This window comes from Equus caballus, chromosome 2 (assembly GCF_041296265.1).
Source record: "Equus caballus isolate H_3958 breed thoroughbred chromosome 2, TB-T2T, whole genome shotgun sequence".
Classification (NCBI taxonomy): domain Eukaryota; kingdom Metazoa; phylum Chordata; class Mammalia; order Perissodactyla; family Equidae; genus Equus; species Equus caballus.
This window is the reverse complement of record NC_091685.1, coordinates 12,032,367-12,049,129: the sequence shown is the minus strand read 5'-3', so window position 1 is coordinate 12,049,129 and position 16,763 is coordinate 12,032,367. Positions and strand designations below refer to the sequence as shown.

Sequence of the window (16,763 nt, the reverse complement as noted above, 5' to 3'; positions counted from 1 at the left end):
CTGGATCTTCCTACAGAGAGCTTCTCCTACACGAACTTGTGCAACATCCTGAACTTCCCTGTTGGCGTGGTGCTGGTCACCACCGTGACGCTACAGGAGGAGGAGGAACTGGCCTTCTACAAGAGATGCTACAGAGATAGTAATGACAAAAATTTCCGGGAGGTCAGTTTCCCTCTCTGCACCTCTCCCCCAGGGACACAAACAAGGACTGATTCTTGCCTCAATCCCAGTTGGGGCGGGTGGGTGGGGCCGGCCAGTCCTACTATTTACCCGTTATCACTTCTGCTGTGGTTTCACCGCATCCCTGAGGACCCACCATTTGATCTCCAAATCAGCCTCTGTCCTTGTCAGGGGAGAATGCTTTGCAAAACCAGTGCTCTCCTTGACACTTGTGCTAGGGAGAGGCAATCCCAGAGGCAGGGAAGTTGGAACAGGGCAAAGGCCTCTGGTTAGCAGTTTGCCCTGTAACTAGACTGGACACTGCCCCTCTCTGGGCCTCAGTTTCTTCACCAGGAAAATGGGAATTCAAACGTCTACTTTGCAGGGTGTGCCAAAGGTTAAATCGAAACAGAGTGAAGCAATTAGCATAAGGCCTTATATGAAGGAAATCTTCAAGAAATGCTACTATTACTGATTCAGAGGTGGCTTCACAAAAGCAAATATTTCCATGGGACTACTCTACTTAATGCATGGTCTAAAATAACAACCATGACTAGGATGAGAAAGAGAAATAGAGAGGGAGAAAGAGAAAGATTGACTCAAAAGTATGCATGTGTCTGAGTCAGACATTAAGTAACTTACTTTTTCTGGAAATTGATTTTAGTGCTAGAGTTACCCAGTGGAACTGCTGACCTGAATTCTGAGAAAATAACAATCATGATACCATCTAATGTGTTTTGAGCTCTTACTCTGTTCCAAGAGCTGTTTAAAAGTGCTGTATATATATTAAATCATTAAATCCCATAACCGTCCCGTGAGGTTTTGCAAATGAGGAAATGGAGACACAGACAGGTTAAGGGGCTTGACCAAAGTCACACAGCCAGTTGAATTGGAGGAGCCAGGACTTGAAGACCTGTGCCCTGGCTCCAGAGACAAAGGCAGATAAGAGTTTATATGATGTCATCAGAAAGCAATGAAAACACGTTTGAATTCCTACAAGTATGTTTGGATTTCACGGCAGGGACTCAGGCTCGGGCCCCATGATCCTGGGCCTGTGTTTGGGGTCAAGACACCTCTTTCACTACAGAAGTGTCACAGGCTCTGGATCAGGGATTTGCACATTCTTCTTTCCTTTGCTGAGAGCATTGGGTGGATACTTGGTTTTATATTTTACCATAAAGTCAGCTCTCTGCACAGGGAGCAAGTTTTACATCTTAACCCTGGAGAATTGTAGGTAAATAAAGTCAGAACAGTTTTCCAAGTTCCACTGAGAGCTGAGAAAGCCTGGAATTTGGAGACCCAGGATCTCTCTACCTCAGTATGGATGGGGGATGAGATGTCTGTTAATCCATTCCTGCAGAAGGCTGGGCAAGGGGCCTGCGGGCAGGAAGCAGGCCGAGGCCACAGACCCTCTCTCACTGCAGGCCGTGGGAGGACCTGTGGGACTTCTGGTGTCTGCGCAGTGCATTGCTTCGCCGTTAGAAGAAGAGCTGCATCTCTGGTTCATGAAAGAGGTGGAGACCTTGGCCAACAACCAGAGAGGATCCAAGTGACAGGCCACTCCTTTTCCTGACGGCCTTCCTACATCCTCATCCAAGTCTACTTCCTTCCTTCTCATGAATACCATATCTGACTCATGTCTCCTCCTCCTGGAAGCCCACCAGATTCCTTTTCTTTGTAGTCCCTCTGTGTGAGTGCACAATACATGGACATCCCAGATCAGTCCAAGATGGAGAGCAGGGTGAAGGGCTCAATAAACATTTTCTGACTGGCTGGCCTCATGATCTCTGGTCTAGGTGTGGCTGTGGCCTCCTGGTGGCCTTCTGCCTGCAGCTGCTCTCCTCCAGCTCAGTCCCCCAGATGCTATCCCAGATTGCAGCACAGGGAAAGAAGCCCCAAACTGAGAGTCTGGAGACCTGGGTCCAAGTCCTGGCTCTGTCACTGGTTTGCTGTGCAATGCTGGGCAAGTTACTTTCCTTCTCTGGACCTCAGTTTTCTCATCTACAAATTGAGGCATTAGATTTGATGAGCTCCACGGTACCTGCTAGCTTGACTATTCCATGAGCTGTGATCCCTAGGCAGTTCCCTGATCAAGAACTTTCCATGCCTCCCACTGCTGTCCACAGAAAGTTTCAGAGAGCAAGGCCGAGGGAGTGAAACCCAGTTAGAGCAGACCCTGGGTTGGGATCCAGACCCTGGCTCACAGTCCAGGGCTTTGCCCACAAACTGCTAATTTCTTGGCCTGACAGCACCTCCTGAGATCCTCCACAGTCTCCTGCCATGACTCCACCACAGCACAGCCTCCCTTTACTCCCACAAACGGCAGCCTTCTTGCTGCCACACCTTGCGCTTCTGCCCCTGTGCCTCTGTTCATGCTGTTCCCTCCACCTGAACATCATCACCGTCTTCTCTATCCTTCAGGTCCTATGTCAAATGCCACTTCCTCCAGGAAGCCTTCTTTTATCCCTCCAACTCCCCCTTGACCTTCCCTTTATCTGAACTCTCTTGAGGTCCTCCCCCATCAAAACTTACCCTTCTCTTATTCCATTCCTCTTTATAGCCCTACTTCCAGTCAACTAGGCAAACTAATGAACTCATTCCTCCCTGTGCTTGATAGCACAGACCTTCTGGATCTAATATCTCAATGCAGAGGAGTGGAATTCATCCATCCATCCATCCTACGTTTGTTACCTCCTCTGAACATAAATGATGGAATTTTGGGCCAAAAAAGGCCTGAGTTTAACTAGGATAAAGACCTCAGGAATCATTAGAAGGGCAGCCCTGACTCAACCTACAATTGAAGGGACTATTTAGGATGTCTGGATGTAGGCGGGACAGGGCTATCGTTGACCTCACCCGGGCCTCCACTTCTCTCCAGGATCTACCACAGAGTCTGAGACCTCTGCTGGAAAAGGAGCCTCGTGGTTTCCCCTCAGTCAGGAGTAGGAGGGCTTCTGCTCTGTCCTCCCTTCCCCATAAGAGGGGTCTAAGAGGCTGGGAGAAGGTGGGGGACAGAGAGGTTTCTATGCCTCCTGCCTCCTCTTCTGCGTCCCACAGGCTGCAACAGTCTGGGCACCAGGGGGCAGCATTGAGCTTCACACTGCCCAGACATTACCCTGCTGTCAGCTCAGACCTGCTGTCACCAGGACTTTCCCAGTCTAAACTCCACTGCATATGGGGAAACTAGAGGGTGGGGAGACGGAGACAGGGGGACCAGGAATAAGCTGAGTGCTTTCGCTTTGGGTTAAACATGTGCAGATTTTAGGAGATGAGGGTGGAATTCTATTTTTGGCTGAAATTAGCCTGGGGAAGTAAGGGGCAGAGTAAATGGGAAGCGCCATCCTGGGGCCAGACCTCTCTCCAAGCTGGGCTTTCTCTCTTTCTCTTGAGCTGACATTTGGGGTCAACAACTGCCTTCTGCCCCATTGCCAGCTCCAGCTCATGCGCTGACCTCTAACCTCTCACTGCCTGCCAGCACCATCTTCAGCTGAAATCGCTCCCTGGTCTGTGTGACTGTGGGCAGGTCACTGGCTTCCTCAGAGCCCCTCACCACAGGGGCTGCTCTGTGGTTGTGTGGAGGGTGCATATGGGACCTCGGGGACAGGGCACGCCTCTTCCTCCCCTTCCCACTCCTAGTCCTTCCCGCGAGGGCTTGATCTGGGCACCACACACATCCAGCTTCTGGCTCTGCCTCCTCCGGGTCCTTGGGCAAGTCTCCAAGCCCATTTCTTTTGTAAGATGGAAATAATGACTACGTCTGCCACAGCCTTAGGATGAGGCAACCACAGAAGGTGAAGGGCAGGTGGGTGAGAGGCTGGTGCAGGTCTGGGAGTCTGTGTCCGGAATTCACAGGGAAGAGCCAGCTCCTCAGGGGAGCCTGTCTGAGAGCAGAAGCGTGGGTCACTCCAGGGAAAGAATTTAGCTCAGAAACAGGAGAAGCGGGGGAGCGGTTCTGAGGCGCCTTTGGGAAGGGTCGCTTCGAGTTCTGGCCTTGTTTCTGCGCTGTGGGAGGCAGGTAAGACCTACTCCCTTTCTGGGCCTGTTTCCCCATTGACTGCATGGGGAAGGGGTGTCCGCGTGTCCCCCACCCCGCGCGGCCCCCATTCATTTCGAAGGCTCTGCTAGTCCCCCGCGTCGCCCCCCACGGCCCAGGAACTGTCCCGGCCTCACCCTACCCGCCGCACTGGAATGTCGTCACCCCGCCAGGTCTCCAGTGGGCGAGACAGACAGACCCCGGCGGTGGCGCCCCCTCCGCTCCCAGGCACTGACGGACAGACGGCCCCGGACGCCACCAGCCCAGAGTCCGGCTCCCTCCCCGGCTGCTCAGCAGCTCGCGCCGCGCAAGGGCCACCCCGCCCGCCGCGTCTCCCCGGGCGCCCGCATTAAAGCGCATATGCAAGCCATGAATTATCAACTGAAAGGAGTCAATTACCGGCTCTAAAAACGAGTGTCTGCGCCCGGAGCGCCCGGGGCCATCCGCCTATTTACGGAGCGGTTTCCCCCGCCCGGCCTCGGGAGGGAGAGAGGTGGGGAGAGACGGAGCCCGAGACCGGGAGGGAGAGAGCCGTGGGGAGAGAGACTGGGAGCAAGAGAGCCAGAGATCCGCAGAGACTGGGAGAGACAGAAACTGGATAGGAAGGAGAGACAGAGACACGCAGCGACTCAGACGAGGCAAAGGTAGCTCGGGTCCCTCTTCTCCCCAGGGCAGGGGGGAGACTTGGAGCCCCCAGGACCTCAAAGGCCCTGTTCCCCTCCCCCAGCGTGGGGGAGGCTGGACTGCGGGCTGGGGCACTGGGGAATAGATGCGGGGCTCAGGGAGAGACAAGGGGGGGAGGCGCCTGTCCTGGCTGGAAACCCGGGAGCTGGCTGCAGCATTGTCCAGTGTGAGGTGAGCTGGGCAGCATGACCTTGAGAAGAGGGAGGTGGGGGTGAGGAACACGCATAAAGTGAGGATAGAGCCTGATGTGGGGTGTCTGGGCAGTCCCTCACACTGAGAGAGAAGTGCTAAAACCGACCCCAGTGGGCTGGGGAAGCCCTGTCTGCCCCCAGGCTCTCACCCAAGCTGTTTCCTCCAACAGAAATGCTTTTCCTGCTGGGCTCCTACTCATTCTTTGACTTGGGGCCTCTCCAGCTGCTGTGCCTACCTTAGCCTCAGCGGACACCCTATTCTATTCCATGATCCAGGCCTGACTCCTCCGCCAGTGAGTACCACAGGGCCAGAGCTGGCTGGGTCAGTATTGTGCCCTCCAGAGGGAGCTACATAAGTATTTGCTGAAGGAAGGAAGGAAGGAAGGAGTGAGCTGGGCTAGAAGCGACCTCGGCCTGGGCTGAGGCTGTGATCAAGGCCCAGAGTTTGGAGGGAAAGGTCGGGTGTGAAGCGCTCCGTGCAGATCACACGGAAGGCTTCAAGACGCTCAGTGCTTGGATCAGGTCACAGTGACTGAGGACAGCCCTTGCTATGCAGGGGGTGGGGGAGAGGGGGGAACAGCAGGGCAGGGAGGGTAGGAGTGCAGGGAGCTGAGGCCTAGCTCACCAGCACCAGCAAGTTGCTGCCAGGGCCCCCGGGGCTCTGCCCTGTGCTTCAGGGCCCCTGGAATCCTAGGCCTCTTCTCTGGGGGGTGGGGACAGGGAACCCCCAGGAACTCTGAGGGAAGAGCAGGGTGGAAATGGCATGGAGGGAAGAGGCTGGGCTTGGGAATCAGAGCCTTCCTCTTCTGGCTGTGTGACTTCCGGCAAGCCTCTCAACTTCTCAGCCTCAGGTTCCTTATCTATAAAATGGGGACAATGCTGTCCACTTTTATGTGACTGTTCTCACATCTGCACAGCACTTTCCCCAAGAGGGAAAGACCCTGCAGAAAGCAAGAATAAGAGCAGCTACTGTTCACTGAGGTTTACAGTGTGCCAAGCACTGTGACTAGTGGATTCTCTCTCTCTTCCCCCGACAGCTTTCCGAGGGTTGAAGTCGCTCTGCAGACAAGGGAACCTAAGCGGGCAAGGATTGGGAAGTGCAGCATCACGTTTTAAAGCCAGGTCTGACTCCGGAGCCTCCTTAACGCCTGCACCTGCACTGCGGGGCCTCCCAGACTTGGCTGGTGTCTCCCTCTACCCCGTTCCCTCAGCCCTTCCAGTCTGGCTGAGCCGGGATCTACCGAGGGGGTGGCTGCACAGTGGGCAGGACAGCTCAGGTCCAGCAGAGGCAGCCCCTGGGGTCTTGTTCCCACCACGACGTGAGCCGGGCATCAGCCTGACAGATCTGCAGCCCCTCCATGCCATTAGCAGGCAGCCAGAGGGGGTGTCTGCAAGCGCCAATGCTGGGGTTCCCGAGGCCGCTCGCCTATTAGTGGCTGGTGGCTTCACAGTGATTTATTGGGGCTTCTTCATTTCCCCTTGGTTCGCTATAAACATATTTATACCACCAGAGTGACCGATAAATTTCCCTTATGAATCCCGTTATCTCCCCCATTAACCATCCGTCACCTTTTATGCGGCCACAACGGGCTGGGCCAGGGCACGGGGGCTGGGTGGGAGGCCGGCAGCCTGCGCAGCCTGTGGGCCCAGTGAACTCTTCACCTCCCCTACTGTTCCCCACACAGAGCAGCCGCTGCCACCTCAGCTGCCTCTAGGATGAGGATGTGGGCCACGGAACAGACTGGACCAGGTGGGCCCTTTGAAATGTGGCTTCCTCCTGCGTCTCAGAATAGGGAAGTCCCTCTTAGAGCTAACCTGAGTCTCTCCCACTGTAGCTCTGGCTTCATCTCTTCTAAGCAAGCAGGAGTCTTCTCAAGCTGCTCCTCTTCCTCCTCTCCCCACCCTCAGCTCTCACCTTCGTCCCTTTAAGCACAGCAGAGAGCTACGACACAGTTAAACGTGGCGCCAGGGGGCCAGATGCCAACTGGCATTTGCTCAGCAACTCTTCTGTGTAGTCACTTTATACCCATGATCTCATGTGGCCCTCCCCACAATCCCAGAGCCAGACATTTATAGTTCCATTTGCCAGATGAGGAAATAAGGCTCCGAGACATTAAATGAAGAGGCCAAAGTCACCTAGCCAAGGGGCAGAGCTGTGATTTGGGGCCTTTCTGGCCCAGAAGCTTGTGCTTTCAGCCATTGCATCCTACCACCTCTCCAGATGCCCTGGACTAGGAGGGGTTAATCCAAGAAAGTTCCAGCAGAGAGGGCTAAAGGGCAGGGGGAGATGGGGGGGAGGGGCCTCTGTGGCAGAAGGCTGGCAGGGAGAGGGGGCGGGGTTGTGGAGTGGGGGGTGAGCTCTTTTTCTTTCCGTTTGAGGAAACTTGCACACCTGTTCAGAGTCAGGCCCCATGCTGCTGGGGATGGGGAGCAAGGTCTCTAAGAGCGCTAAGGTACCTGTCCTGCCCACGTCTGGCAGGACAAGGGGCCTGGTACATGGCCTGGGCTAGTGGACAGGGCTTGGCTCAGCCCTTCTCCGCTGTGAGACTGAGGTGAGGCCCCAGCCTTCTCTAGGCCTCAGCCTCGTGCCTGTACCCGGGAATGGAGGGTTCTGGCCTTTGAGTACCTGATACGTCAGCTTCCTTGGGAGGTGGCTCTGTGTATGTGGGATGCCTGGGAATCCTGTCCCCTCTCCTTCACCCACAAAGTCAGTCAGAACTGCCGAGAGCTCCCCTGGAGTTAAGATGACCCACACTCTCCAGTGGAGGAGAATCTCCAGACTTAGGTAGACCAAAGGCCACCCTGAGCCCTGGCATTGCTTCTCTGGCCCAAGGAGGATGGGCATAGGTGGGTGTTACTCTCCCCATTTTACAGATGAGGAAACTTAGGCCCAGAGAGGGGAGGAATCTGATCAAAGAACTGAGCGCTGGGTTAAGGAATGGTGACTGGCAGGGCGCTCAGCAGCATTAGAGCCAAGAGGTGGCAGAGTGGCGCTGAGCAGGGAGGTGGAGCGCAGCCTGCTGGATCTGGGGTGGCCTCGGTGGGGTCAGGGTGGGGGCCCAGCTCTCTGAAGGATGTCTAATTACTCCTGTCTCCAGCAAAGCCATCCTGGGTGGTCTAGGGGTGGCTAGGGCAGAGGGGATTATAGGCTTAACACCCCAAGGAAACAGATTCTCTTCTGACTTCAAGAGGATACGGGCAGGTTATTCTGGCCATCCTTTTGCCTCCCATGGTCCAGAGGGAGGAGCTGTTGTGGGTGGTTACAATATCTAGTCCATCTGCTTCCCGGCTCCTCACACTTCAGCACCTGTGGGGACACAGCCATGCTAGGAAGGAGACCTGCTGTGCAACCTGGAGCATGTTCTGGCCCTTTCTGAGCCTCATCCCTTAGAAAATCTCCAGCCCAGACTCCAGACTCCTTGCTACCATGTGCCATGGGGACACCCCTCCCCTCAGACCAGAGCTACTGAAGTGGGGACCAGGCCAGAGACCAGCAGGCAGCACAGCCAGACACTCTGGGCATTTCTCCCAGTGTTCTCAGCCTTGCTCTGTCTCCTGTCTCACCTGCTCTGCTCCTTCCTCTCCTTCTGTCTGCCCTCTCTGTCCTCCCGACTGACTGACTGTCTGTCTGTCTGTCTCTCTCTGGGTTGGCAGCCCCCTCCCCCATGTCCTCTCCTCTCTGCCAGGTTGGAGGGAGGGGTAGGGGCTGGAGTGTGTGTGTATGTGTGTGTATTTGAGAGAGAGCCCACGAGCTCCCTCCCTCTCCCTTCCTGCCTCCCCCTGCTCTCTCCTCTCCCACACTCACACACACACTCTCTCTCAGTCATTTTCAATGTCATAAATTTCTACGTCTCGTCTCTCTCCTTCACTCAGCTATTACCTGCGCCTCCGTCACCGGCCGCGCTCTCGCTCCCAGATGGGCTAGGCCATCTCCGCTCCGCAAATGACTCAGAGAGAGAGAGGCAGGGAAGGAGGGAGAGAAAGGAGCAGAGAGACACGAAGAGAGATTGAGAGAGAAGGCGAGTGAGCAGAAGAGAAGAGACTGAAGCAGTGAGGGAGAGAGAAGCGGCCCCAGAGAGGCCTCAGCCTCCTCTTCCTGCCTCCTCCAGATACAAAAGTTGCTACCAACAGGGAGCCTGCCTGTGGAGGGGGCTCTAGGCACCAGGGCAGGAGGGGGTGGTGCTGAGTCTGGGGGTGGAGTCAGGTCACCCAGCCCTGCCGCCCCCACCCTGGGACTTGTTGCAAATCCTTCCCCTCCACTCATGTTTCCCAGGGGCCTCCACATGCCAGTGCTGTGCTAGTGGTGAATGGGACACCTGGCATTTGTCTCTCCGGCAGCTCACAGCCTGGGGGCAGACGGACTGGGAGGTGAGCCCCCTGCTGTACAACATGCTAGGACCCCGTGGGGACACTTGCAGATAGGGGGTGGTGTTAGGACTTCCCACAATCGAGTGGGCTGCCCTGGGAGCTGTGCCTCACCCTTCAGAATTGGAGCTGCTCTGGGCACAGAAGGTCTTTCCTAGACCGGGCATGTCACTACCACTGTGAGCTCCCTCCTCCACGCCTATCCTCATAGGAGCTCTTAGCTTGCTCAGGACTGGTTTTTCGGAAGAGAGCGGGGCTGGGAAGACTCGGGTGGTCTTGGAAAATGAGCATTTCCAGGAGACCCCATAGGATGGAGAGGGAGGTGGATGGAAGTGCGGGTGGGAGCAGAAGGACTGGGGGAGAGTGTGGACAGGGAACCTAAGGCCCCAAGATGCTGCCTGGGGTGACTCGATGGAGTACCAGCTGGTGCTGGTGCTGCTGCTGCTGGTATTAATGATGTGTGTGGGGGGGCTGCTGGTGGTGCTGGGAGGACAGGAACCCTGGGCCTGAAGCTGACACCAGAACCTCCTGAAAGGTTTCCTGCTGTATTCTCAATACCTCCAATTTCTTTTAAAAATGTGGACATGATCGTATCAGTCTCTTGGTTCAGCACTCCAGTGGCCCCACAGCTCACTGAAAACAAAACCTAAACACCTCACTCTGGTTTCAGAGACCCAGGCGTGCTGGCCCCACCCTCCTCTCCCGCCTCTCCCCCGACTTCTCTCCTGACAGGACCTAGGATATGCCCCCGGGCCTCTGCATGCACTGTTCTCTTTCCACAGGGCTGGCTCCTCATCCGGAGGCTCAAATGTGACCTGCACAGAGGAGCCAACCCTGACCACCCCATCTAATGATGGGTCACCCCGTTAACTCTATTGCAGCCTCCTGAATATTTTGTGGCACTTTTTACACTCTGTTGTTATTTGTTTACTTCTGTGTTCACTTGTTTAGTATCTGTCTCCTCTGATGGATTGAACCTTTCATGAAGGCAGAACCCTGTTTGTCCTGTTCATCAAGGACAGCATCTGCCACATCATGAGCCCTTAAGAAGTATTTGTGGAATGAATGAGTGAATGAACAAATGATGTTGATATAGGCACATCCTCCTCACCTTGGTTTGGATTGGGACTGCTGCTGAGATGGATGTAGAGGCTGGGTTGACGGTCTCAGGGTTGCTATTCATGTGGTAAATTTGAAATCCCATGGTGATAGATCTCATTCCATCTGAGAAAGGCACCTTGCACTGATGGTGGGAATTTAGCCTGTGACCCGGTTCAGGCCTCTCAAAGAGTTTTCCTCAACGAAAGCCTTCATACTAGAGTCCCTCCATCTGTGGGTAAACATACATACACCTCACAGACACACACACACACACTCACCATGGGCACACTCATACCCCTGCACAGAGTGGCCTAAGATAAGCCACACTCACACACAAACCAGTATCCTCCATAGAAACCTGTACACTAAGGCCCACAGAGGGACAAGCCCACTTACCCACATGCCTGCACATGCCAGACACAACCCACAGGTATATCTGTGAACAGATGTACACATATACACACACCTACAAATATGTACTGATGTATGCAGACACAGTCATAAACACCAACATAATTAAACACTGAAAGTGACGTCAATGGAGAAGACACCTGTTCGCTCGCTTACTGATTCAGGAATCCACTCCATGGAGTAGCGACTGTCTGAGCTGCCCTCCAGCAGGGGATGCACTACGCTGAGTGGTCCACACTTTCCTGCCTCATCCCTGCACCTCCGCCTGCCCACACCCCAGCCCTGGTGGTCTTGTGAGAGGCTCAGGCTCCAGCGGACTCAGTGGCCAGAGGCAGGGCTCAGCTGGAACTGGGGTTAGGGCTTGGTCTCTGGCCAAGGTCAAGGTTCACTGGGTGACTGGGGTCAGGCTCATCTGAGACCAAAGTCAAGGGTCAGTTAGAGGCTGAGATTTCCTTGATGCTCCGTGTCTTTGCTCACAGGTGTATCCTCCATATGTGCCATCCCAAGTTGCTGCTGGCAGGAACGAGTGGCAGGGTCCTCATCGCGCGTGGGCCTCTGCGGCTGGTGGAGGGTGGGGGGGGGCAGGTGGGGGGCCGAGCGGGCAGATAGCTGTGAGGTACGTTTCCATCTCCGCGGGTCGGGCGGGCGAAGCCATTTCCAATCTGCTCTCTATCATTTTCAATATCATTAATCCCAGACACTCTATTTTCCATGCCTGCGCAGCCAGGCCCCCGAGTGTGCGCCGTGTAAAGTGACACATATTCATCACCGGCTCGTGGCGCCGGCACCGACGCTGATACAATATTAGTGTTGCCCCCCCGCTCGGGGCCCGCTCCGCCTGGCTCCCCGATGGCACGAATCCATCACCTGGAGCCCGTGTCACTTTCCCCAGCAGCCACATTTGTTTGGGCACTTAGGAGGTAATTGTGGCACATTAGCTGGGGCGGGGAAGGGCGCTGGGCCGCCGGGACATGGGGAGGCCAAGGCATCCTCTTCCACAGCCCGACCCATCCTGGCCTGGTGCTGCTCCTGGGCTCGGGCTGGGGTCCCAGAAACCTGGGCTCTTGCTCAGCTTCACAGGGAGTGGCTCGAGGAAGGACCCCAGGTCGGGGAGGTCAACTCAGGCCCCATCAGGAAGTCTCAGAAGGGTCCCAGCTCCCCTGTGAGCCCCAACACTGGAGCTTGCTCTAGATGGGGCCCCAAGCTTAGAGATGATGGCTTTGGAATCTTCTTGCTAACCAGTGCATATCCCGGCACTGAAACCCAGGACGCGGCAGTGCCAGCCCTCCTGGCTTCATTTCAAGTCCCACAGGGGAGAGAGAGGTGGGGGAGAGGCAGCAGGCAGAAGACACTGCTCAGCCCCTGGGAGCTCAACTGTGAGGGAAAACCTGGCTCTGCCTGGGGAAGCTAGGTCTGAGAGAGGAGGCTTCTAGTCCGAGATGGGTGACATGGCTCAGTCCTCAGGAGCCCTGCCTGAGTCCAGGCGGAGGAGGATGTCACCCAGCCTGAGCAGTAGACGGTGGCCCAGGACAGGTGCTTTTGGGAAGACTGCCTGGAGGTGGTGAGCCAGACACAGGGACAGCCTCTGGACACTGGGAGGCCCAGAGTGGCTGCAGTGGAGGGAAGGGCAGCAGCCGGGGTCATTGATCCGGGCAGAGGCCAGGCTGTGCTGGGGCATGGGTTCTCCCTCCTCAGTCCGCAGGGCTAACACCCATTAACCTCGTCAGCAGACAAATTGCCCGTCTTGTCAAATTCCCATTTAAAATGCAAACTCGATTTGACAGAGTAAACGGAGCGGAGGTGGGAGCGGATAATCCAGTGGAAGCTCATTAGCGGGGCCCAATGAGAGGGGCCTGCCGGGCTGGCCTAACGAACCTGCCATGATGAACCTCCCAGCCTTTTAACATCCCACCACCCGCTCGATACCCTTTCTCGCCTGCTGTACTGCCCACCCCCTCAAGGAGTCTGAGGACCCCAGCTGCATGCCACCATCTCTGGGAAGGTGCATCCGAGACCTTTGGAAGCAGACAGAGCCGGGGACCAGCTTCAGACCCTCTGCCTGTCCACTCAGTGGCCTTGGGCAGTGACAACAGCAACTGTGTCCCCCACCTCCACCCCCGGGTTCCCACTGGCATAAGGAGAATTTTAGTAAGTACTTGGTTTAATAAGTACTAAGAGCCACCCAAGAAATATCTGCAGATAACCCCAGGAGGGAGGTGTCCTGGGCAGGTGAAGGCCCTGCCCAGCCGGTCACTCCTGTCCTTGCTGCAGCCAGGCTGCTGCTACCTGTTTCTAATAGTTGGAATAATGGAGGATTAAAAGGCCCAAGAGGGCAGCCACTGACAGCCAATGGGCTGTCACCCCACCTCACTTCCCCAAGGCACCCCCAGCTCGCTCCCTCACAGGTGCACATGGAGCCCCTGAACCAGGCTGGGGCTGCACCTGCCCCTGCCACTGCATGGGGTGCTGCATTGCCCAGCCGTGCTGGGAGCTGGAGCTGGGTGACCTTGGTTGGGTGTCTTCTTTGAGTCTCATCGCTTGTCACCGGCATCACAGCAAGAGCCTTTTCACTCCCAGTCTCTACCCCACCAGTCCTTCACAGGCAGCAAAGCAATTGCTCTGATTCCCACCACTTTCCCACCATGACCCCTCACTACTCCCAAAGTAAAGTCCTAATTCCCCAGCTGGCATTCAAGGCCCTAAACAATCTGGCCTCAGTTTACCCTTCCAGTCTCTCTCATGGCACAGAATGGCCTGAGCTCTCCTGTCTCCCCCCTTTGCCAGGCTGTGAGTTACCCTCATATCCTTGTCTGGCGCCACCTCTAGACTCTTCCTATTCAGCCCCTCCCTGCCCCCATCCTTGCCTGGCTCCACCAGTGAGCTGGAAGAGACCCCTATGAGACCCTGGACCCTGTCTGGGCGTGGGGATGGGCAGCAGAGAAGGAGAGGCTAGGGTGGGGGTTCTCGGCCTCCCTCCAGTTGTGTGCAGAGCCGTCCTCTTTGGCTGGCCTAATTCCCTTCAGAGCCCAGCTCCCATCTTCAGGGTGGTGCTTAGGGAGCTGAGAGCCCAACGTTAATGCCTAAGAAAGTCGTGGGTGGATTAGAAAGCGAGGGGGATTAGGGCCAGAGCTGGTGGCTGATGCAGGAGCGGAGCCCCTCCTCCTGAGGAAGAGGAGGCTAATCCTGCTTAGCGACGGAGGAGCCGGCGGTGCTCAGGGGGGCCTTCTTCCCTTCCGCTCGGGCTGCCTAGACCTGCCCGGCCCACCAGGCCCCGGCCCGGACCCAGGCAGAAGCAGCATGAAGAAGACCCACCCACCCGCTCTGTCCTCCAAACTTTCAGTCCACTGGTGTCCCCCCAAACCATCTCTGCCTGTCCTAGCCCTCCATGTGACCCCAAACCTTGTCATCCTGCCGTGCCCACCCAAACTACCCTGTCTAACGCCACCCAACTTTTATAACTGCCCACATCTCCATGAACTGAGCCATCCCAGTGAGACTCCCAGTGCCCCATCTGTCCACGCTGCCCAGAAAGCCCCTAGTGGAGGCTGCCGCGCTGCCCGGCTCCTCCTCACTCCTGCAGCTACAGGAGTGTTGGCCACTGGTGGCTCATGGTCAAGTTCCTCCCCGGGGAAGTGCCCTCAGCTGCCTCCCCCAAGGTTATGTCCTTTCCCTGGGGACAGTTCACAGGATGACCGGTCAGCACAGGAGAGCAAAGCTCTGCCCCCCTCACCTCAAACTTCCTGCGGGATCACAGTTCACCTTCTCCCTCTGTTGTCCTGCTACCCCACTGCTTCGTCAGTCTCGCTCCCAAGAGCACTCCCAATAAACCTCCTGCTCGCCTCCGCCCCCGATCTCTGCAAGAAGTCTCACCCTTAACTTTCTTTAAGTCTCAAGGTCAAGGTAGATGAGTAGGTTGGTCAGCTAAGAGCTTGGATTTCGGCGTTCCTGACCTCGATGTCCACAATGCAGCTGGGCGAGGACTGGCGGTGCCTTTCCTGGGGACTGATCCTCAGGCCCCTTTGCTTCCAGTGGTGTAGGCAGTCCCGTGGACCGCTGGGGAGGGAGTCCTGCCCTGGAGACCCAGCCCAGCATCCTGGCCTGAAAGGGGAGGCCGATTCTGTCTGGGGAGCTGACTGAGGAAAGAGAAAGAACCCTGGTCTGATGGAGAGCTCAATGTGAGGGGGAGGCAGGTCACTCCCTGCGAGCACGGTTTGAGAAGAGAAGCAGAACTCTGATGTGGGAGCCTCGTCCGAGGGGGAAGGAAGGACTCGACATCAAGAGCTGAGTCTGAGGAAGCAGACAGGGCTTTGGACCAGGAGAAGAGGCAGAACCCTACCCACCCTGCCTGCTCTGTGGGCCCTCCACCCCACCGTCCACCCAGGTCTTCTCTTGCCAGGCCTGGCTCCCCCTCCAGGAGTCAGCCAGGCAGTGTGATGCCTGAATGTGGGAGGACTGGGTTTCTAAATTAATGACGGGGTGTGTGTGAGAAGAATAGGAAGGACGCTCACTACCTGGCTCCTTAGCTCCACTTGGCTTGAAGCTGTGGCATGTGGGGCTAGAGAACATTCTAGCTGCAAGACCTCTGAGAAATTCTGGTCCTGGCGTAACTTGAGAGCAGGGCCAGGGAACTGAACGGATTGACCTTTGAGAGTCAGTTTGGGATGTGGGGGTCCGTTGAGGGGGACCACTCCCACTCTATTCCCTACCCTTGATGGACAAATGCTAATGACATTACCAGCGATTGACCAGAAACGAATAAATAATTCAGTCTGGCCTGAAAATGGGAGAAAAGTACTTAAATGCTATTGACAGGCCAGTCCCTGGCCTCATTACCCATGCAGACTCAGGCCTCCACATCGACCATGCCCCCCCGATTCCTTCAAACCCCACTGTGGGCAGCCTCAGGCCTCCCTCCCACCAACCTGGCCCGAGCCGAGTGTATGGAGGGTGACCTGAGGAGACCAGGTGGAGGGACGAGGCTGGTGGCTAGAGGTGCCCCCAGAAAGGACAGTAGTCCCCCCAAGTCCTTCCCTTTCTCCCAAACACTGGCAGAGGCTTCTGTTCACAGGCAGGGCGTTCCCGGCTGGTCTCTCTCCAGCCCAGCCCCAGGTGCGCAAACACAGGGGAGCACTCACACGCACTCACAGAGCCCAGCAGCTGCTGCATCCTCTTCCAGGACAAGAAGAGTAGTGACCCCCGGGGCGGCTGTCAGTCACCGTGCTCTCAGGGAATACAAACTCATTAAACGTTTCCCTGCCTTGTCACAGGGGCCCGAGTCCCCGAGTCAGGCCTGAGGAGGAGGAGGAGGAGAAGGAAACAAATGTGCAGCTGATCCTTTAAAAGCACATCCTGTATTTCTGACCCCTGGAGAAGAGAAGGGGATTATGGAGGGTGGGGATTACCAGTGGAAGGGCCTCAACGTGGGCTCCTCAGGAGTCGGGATTTCCAGCTCCTGGAGCACACAGAGCTCCCTCAAGCCACAACTCTGCAAAAGGAAACCTCTTCACGTTCTCTAAGACTCCCTCTCTCCTCCTTAGCTGCCTGGGCCTGACTCCCCTTCAGGGGGCCAGAGGAGGCCTCATCTGGCCTCTTTAGGGAGAATTAGAGGGGCCACTGATCCTCTGGTCCCTTCCCTGCTGCCAACACATTTATGCCATAGTCACGGAGCCTCCACAAGGTTTGACAGTCAGAAGCCAACAACGCCCATGGGCAGGGAACAGGGAGCCTCAGAGACCCTCCAGCCCGGTGGCAAGCTGCCTCCTTGCTGGATGGCTCCTGCACAGGCCTCAGTGATGGGGAATCTGGGAGGCAGGGCTGTG

At 56.2% G+C, this 16,763-nt stretch overlaps 1 long non-coding RNA gene across 2 annotated transcripts; it reads left to right on the top strand.

Annotated features, from left to right (window-relative positions):
• Positions 1–3,955: 3,955 nt before the first annotated feature.
• On the top strand, positions 3,956–6,579 carry LOC138920344 (uncharacterized). 2 transcript variants are annotated; one of them, XR_011431375.1, is made up of 3 exons: positions 3,956–4,174; positions 5,238–5,360; positions 6,105–6,579. It is a non-coding gene; the product is annotated as an uncharacterized lncRNA (long non-coding RNA). The 2 variants fall into 2 exon arrangements; XR_011431377.1 differs by lacking the exon at positions 3,956–4,174 and adding an exon at positions 4,711–4,836 and having other exon boundaries at positions 6,105–6,576.
• Positions 6,580–16,763: the final 10,184 nt, after the last annotated feature.